The sequence below is a fragment of the Sitophilus oryzae genome, unplaced genomic scaffold (genome assembly GCF_002938485.1).
Source record: "Sitophilus oryzae breed Bouriz unplaced genomic scaffold, Soryzae_2.0 scaffold_127_pilon_pilon, whole genome shotgun sequence".
Lineage (NCBI taxonomy): Eukaryota > Metazoa > Arthropoda > Insecta > Coleoptera > Curculionidae > Sitophilus > Sitophilus oryzae.
This window is the reverse complement of record NW_022145926.1, coordinates 212,559-218,558: the sequence shown is the minus strand read 5'-3', so window position 1 is coordinate 218,558 and position 6,000 is coordinate 212,559.

The following is a 6,000-nucleotide window of genomic DNA, read 5'->3' as shown; positions in this document are numbered from 1 at the left end:
TCCCCATATAATTGTAGCCATCGCCGACGCGGTTTTTATTTCGACCATAGAAACACTTTTTACAGTTTCGGCAAAATAGCATCATTTAATGAAACTGAACATATCGAAATTTATTAAATCAAAATGTTTAAGTGATATGTTCAAAAGTCAATAACTCGGAAACTGTTGGTTTGGTTTGGTTTAGAATGGGCTCTTTTACAAAAAATTAAATACCCAATTCAAGGACAAAATCTGAAATAGAAGACTATTTTCAGTATATTTATCCAAAAAAAATAGTTCTACAACATTGTATAATTTTTTTATAGGCCTTCAAAATTGCTTTAATTTGAAATAATTTTAAAGCGCCAATTGATGACGTATGAAAAATACACCCAATCACATTGAAGAACCGTACTCGTGGGCCAGCCAACAACTGGCAACATTGCGATTTGATTTGACCAGAACTACCTCAACTCAAGGCCAATCAACATGATATGGGCAAGGCAAATATGGCGGCGAAGGCAGCGCATTATTAAATTGTTTATCTTTAATCTGAAAAGCCGGTAGAGGTTTCTCCTTCCGATTGCATACCATAAATAATTAATTATCTCTAGTTCGTTGTGCCTCTGCAACACGTTTGTTTAGTTCTTAGTGTTCAGTGCATGGTGTGATCAGAAAATTGTGATAAAATAACACACAGTGTAATAAAAATCCAAATAGACATTCCACATAGAGGACTTCAAACTTTTGTACTTGTCGTACTCCTCTATTATAAATTATTTTAAGGTAATAACTAGAAGTATTTATCAAGATATTACACCTAAATGAGTAAAAAGCCTTCGCCGCCAGTCTGCATAGTACTTCATAATGGTTACTTACAATAATCAAAAGATAGGTATTAAAGGGTTAACATTTTATTGTAGCATTCCTTTTACATGCTCTGTTCCAAATTATCACGGGAATTATAGAGGGACTCCCAAGGTTTCTGCTTTTATATTCCCCAAAAATGACGAGCTTTGTAAAAAATGGTTGACAGCTATTAAAAGAGATAATTTCACTCCTACTAGTAGTTCTCGGGTAAGAAGTGCATTAAATATGCCTCAAAAAGGTCAAAAGCCAAAGCCTCTGTTACCCTAGTGAGGATATACTTATGGCTACTGCTTACACTTGCCTCACTATAAGTAAAATATTGGAAGAAGAATCAAGCTTTTTACATCAAAAAGATCACAGAAAGGTATTGACAACATTCACATTTGAAAATATAAATGGCCTAGATGTAAGTCTTCTTTTAGGTCACAATTGCCCCTCACATACGTCAGAATTTATTATTAAATCCATCTTGTTCAGAATATCCAATATTTTATTCGTCTTTACCACAAAGACAATGCCCTATGTAAAGAGAAAGAGTAAAGAAAACTAAGCGTAAGCTTTACTTACGAACCCCCAAAAAGGTATTTAGTTTTTTGTTCTATATAAAATCTTGAAACACATATTATATTTTTTATTTATCCTCACCTAGTATAGTTTAAATTTATTCCCATTTGTGTAATGCTGCAAAACATTGACCCAAGCCAGTGTAGTTTATAATTCGAAGAGCATTTACCAAGGCTTTTACGCTTCCTATACTGTCCATAATAGTATATATTTATCAAACGTTCAGTAAATTCTAAACTATGGTAGGTAAGTGTTTGCAATTGAATATTTAGTTTATATTGCTTTTTCTGTTATATATTTCTGGTTTGTTCTTTTTCCGATGATTTTGAACACCCTATATATGCTACTTCAAGTTTGAATATTTTAACACTACCTATTTTCTGAGAAAGCAGACCTTTTTATAAAAATTAACTAACTGATGTTGTCATAAAAGTAATAATACAAAAAATTCCATACTTATGTGGAGAACTTTAGACTCCCTGTATATTAAAAAAGTAGTGAAATATTACCTAATCTAACCCGACATTTGTGTGAAAAATGTCTATTTGGAAATAAAACAGGTTTTAAAATACGCGCCAAATACAGCACTTCTATCTCCGCCATATTGGAAAAGGTTGAATGGCCTTGTGTGGAGGTGGTGGTGGGTCAGCATGGTGGACCGGCCGCGGCCGTGTTGCCGCTTTTCAACGTGCCAGGTTTGAGGTATTAAAAATAAAGTGCGGATTTTTATTCTGGGCTTTTTTGTTTTTATTTATTTTCTTAAGAACGACTTCAAATTTTTCGAAAGTGAGATAGCAGAAAATTCTAGAATTAATTGCTTTATTCAATTATGCTAATTCCAAAATATAGTGAACGAGCCCATTGTAGGAATAATTGCAATATGCAATAATATACAGGGGGGTTCTATTTAAAAAAATGAAACTTTTATGTGCCACGACTTTATGACCGAGTATACTTAAATGTGTATTACTCGCTAATCGATATTTAAAAATTCTATAACTTTTGTATTTAACTGTTTGCGATATATTCTATATTTTATCTAATAATTCCATATACCGTTTCCATATACACTACTGGCAAAGGAATATTAGCAATAGGAGGTTTTCAATGCGATAAAAAAAGATGGTAAGGCTGCAAAATACACTGCAGTGCAACAGAGACGGATAAAGTGTCTTTTCCCTACCATCGTATAGGGGAAGTGATCATAGAAGTGATACGACGAAGAGCCCCTGCGAGAGGGGGCGCCGGGCGGGTCTTTAAGACGCTTGTGTGGGGGCTACCGCCTACTAATAGAACAGAATCGAAAAAATAGAAACAGGACGGACAGTGTTGCCATTCAATTAAATCGAAATTATGTTGGCTTGTCAAAATCCTAAATCTTCTAATCCCATTATCTTGCCTACTTAATGAAATATTAAATAAAGTACGAAACAATTTTACGAATGTTTTCTCTAGGCACATAACTTCTTTCTAAAACGAAAAGTAACATGCAAAACTTTGATATCATTTCTAAAATAGCAAGTGCAATTCTATGAAATGGCAATACTGTACGATCTTCCTAGCAGTCGCCCCGACACAGTCGGTCGGCGGCGGCGCTTCACAAAGCCGCGGCTGTGACAAAGGAATTAGGCCGAAAAAAACTTTATAAGGAGTAGACGAACAGGGTTGCCGGGTTTGTTAGATTATAATTCCATACGAGAACAAAATTCTCGGTAGATCTTCAACAAAAATTAAAAGTACAGAAACGAAATAAAATATAATATTTAAGTCCAAAATTAGCATTCCTATGTGTCGTAATAATAGATCACTCAAATAAAATACAAATATAATAAATATAACAAGAATTAGAAATAGCTAGGTATATTATTTAATATTAAAAAAAATATTGAATTAAATAATATTAATATATTAATAAAAACATATAAAACTATAACAAGTAGGGATAGCAGTCACAAATTAGTGTAGCAGTCACTTTTTACCTTTGTACAAATTTTGATCAGTGATATCTAAAATTAATTTCATTTCAATGGGAAAGCTGTAGCAACTCTCACTCTTTTTTCATATTAATATATTTTTTTGACGGGAAAATCACTAAAATATTTGTCCGAATTTAGGTTGTTTCTTAACTTAAATTTTGTTTTTTGTTTACATTTTTTGGGGAAAATATGGGTTCAACTTTAGTAGATGAATGAAATAAAATCTTTTCAAAAGATATCAACTTCTTCGGGCATGTCGCCAATACCGCGCCTAATAAGGAGTAATAAGGAGTAATAAGGATTTTTAGGAATATCTCTGTAACTCTGCAACTAGACAGAACGATGACCTGTATGTGTGTTATTACTAAATAAAATTTAATGAAACAATAATAAAGTCAAATTATACAGATTCCAACACGGCAGTCGCTTAATTTTTAGTCAAATAAGTCAGCTTTTTATAAGTGCTTCTATTGTAAAAACTAAAGACGCAGTTGAATATATCGTTAGATTTTTCTTTAAATCGGTAGATCGGTAGCTTACAGACGAAACCGGTAGACCTGGCAACTCTGTGATGAACTGACGGGAGTCAGAATAGCGAGGTGCGGAGGCGCGGGAAGGGAAATAAAATAATGGCGATAAATAAAGGGCAGGGAGATGGGTATCATGAGTGGATGGGAGGTGGCGGAATTTCCAAAATTTGTTATCTTATTGGAGTTTGTCTAAGTAGACAGTCGTAGTGGAAGTGGAAACGGGGAAGTTGTTGTCCATCTCTGTTTAAGCATAGACTTTTTATAGGCGTTTCATTCCAATGCATGTAATTCCTATGCCTAGAGATCCATTGCCGGGCCTGTATAACAGCAACCTTATGGATGTATTATACAGGGTGAGTCTTAAATTAGTGCAAATATTTTTAGGACTGGTAGATCTCAATACAAGAAACATATTTTCTCTTTAACGTTTTTTAAATAAGTCCAAAATAACTAATTAATTAAATAAATGATTTTTTGGAAAAAATTTTGAGAGCCACCGGATTTTTTCTGCCAATCCATCCCTTTTAGTGCCGTAACCATAGAGTAAAGTTGTAACTATAGTAATATCCGTGGCTAACGTCATATTCAAGGCCTGACTGTTTTGACAGTTCTACTGAAGTGGTCGAGAATTAGTAGTCGTAAACAAACCTATTGTTTTCATTAGTTTCGCAACAAATCTGTGTTTTTTACGCGTTTCTATGCTAATAAAATTATACTAAATAATTTTGAGTATACTCTGAGTGAATAGTGAACTATCTAGATCCGATTCATAACATCGTACCCGCGAAAAAAAACATACTTTCGGTAAAAATTATAGTAACACCGGCGATGCGGGCTGTGTATCTGGGCTAGGGGAATAGTTGGGGAATAAGTTGGGGAATTATATAAAAACATAATTAATAGCGTTAGTGTTAGTGTACAGTGTTAAACCAACGTAAATGACGTGTATTTTTAGGTAAAACAGTTTTCGTTTCTTTATTTTTTCTTTGTGAAATAGAAAATGCCGCGACATTGTTCTGTGCCTGTGCCTTTATAGCAGCAATTATAATAAGTACTCAGGATCTGTCTACATTCTCTTTCCCAACAATATTAACTGTAACTAGGACACGTCCAAACCCTACAGAAGATGCTGTGCCTACAATTTTCCCAAATCAACCCTCTTATATGACTGTGCATGTTTCCAAACATCCCGATGAAAGAAAACAAGATTTGGGAATTCAGGATGAAATAAATATTGAAAATTGTTATTATTATTATGAAATATGTATTATTATTATGAAATGGCAATATATTTTAAAGAAATTAAATCAATTGTACATAAATATAATATAATTGTATATAAAAAAAATATTTTTTTATCTTTTTATTTACGATATATGGAGATGGTTACTTGATGAACATCGAAAGTTAATTCTACTGATGTCCACATTTTTTAAATATGTTAGGCAAATTTTTACAATTATTTTTAATTAAACTTTAAAATGTATTCTGCCCTTATCATATGCAATACATTTTCTTAACTTGTCGATAAAGTATAGTTTTCAAATTTTTTAATATTTGGAGACTTTATCACAAGGTATATTATTACTAGTTGCTAAATACGCGCTAACGCAATTTTAGGACATGCTTTTTATTATCTGGATTTTATTCTGTTCATCTTATGCTGTTTTTTATTTCATATTAATATTCGTGTTTAAGATCTCAATTTTAATGCTATTCAATTACTTTAACGCAATAAAAAGTTAATGTTATTTTTTAATACCTTTGTGTATAATATTTTTCATATTTATATCTGGCAAAACTATCAATAAATACTATTATTTATGCAAAAACTATATGCAGTACCATATGGCACAATACAAAAGCCCGACTATTGCGGTGACGTCACAAATCGATGTCTCTGGCCTGTATCTCATGTTGGTTATGTAATATCAGAGACTAAGAAATTATACCGTTGGAAAATTTGCGGTGAACAGGCAGTTCTAAAAAGTTTTCGAAAAATATACAGGGAAATTTAAAAGAAAATGCACGATTTTCAACATCTTTTTTTGCGAAAAAAAAAACTCATAGACGTGTTCTTG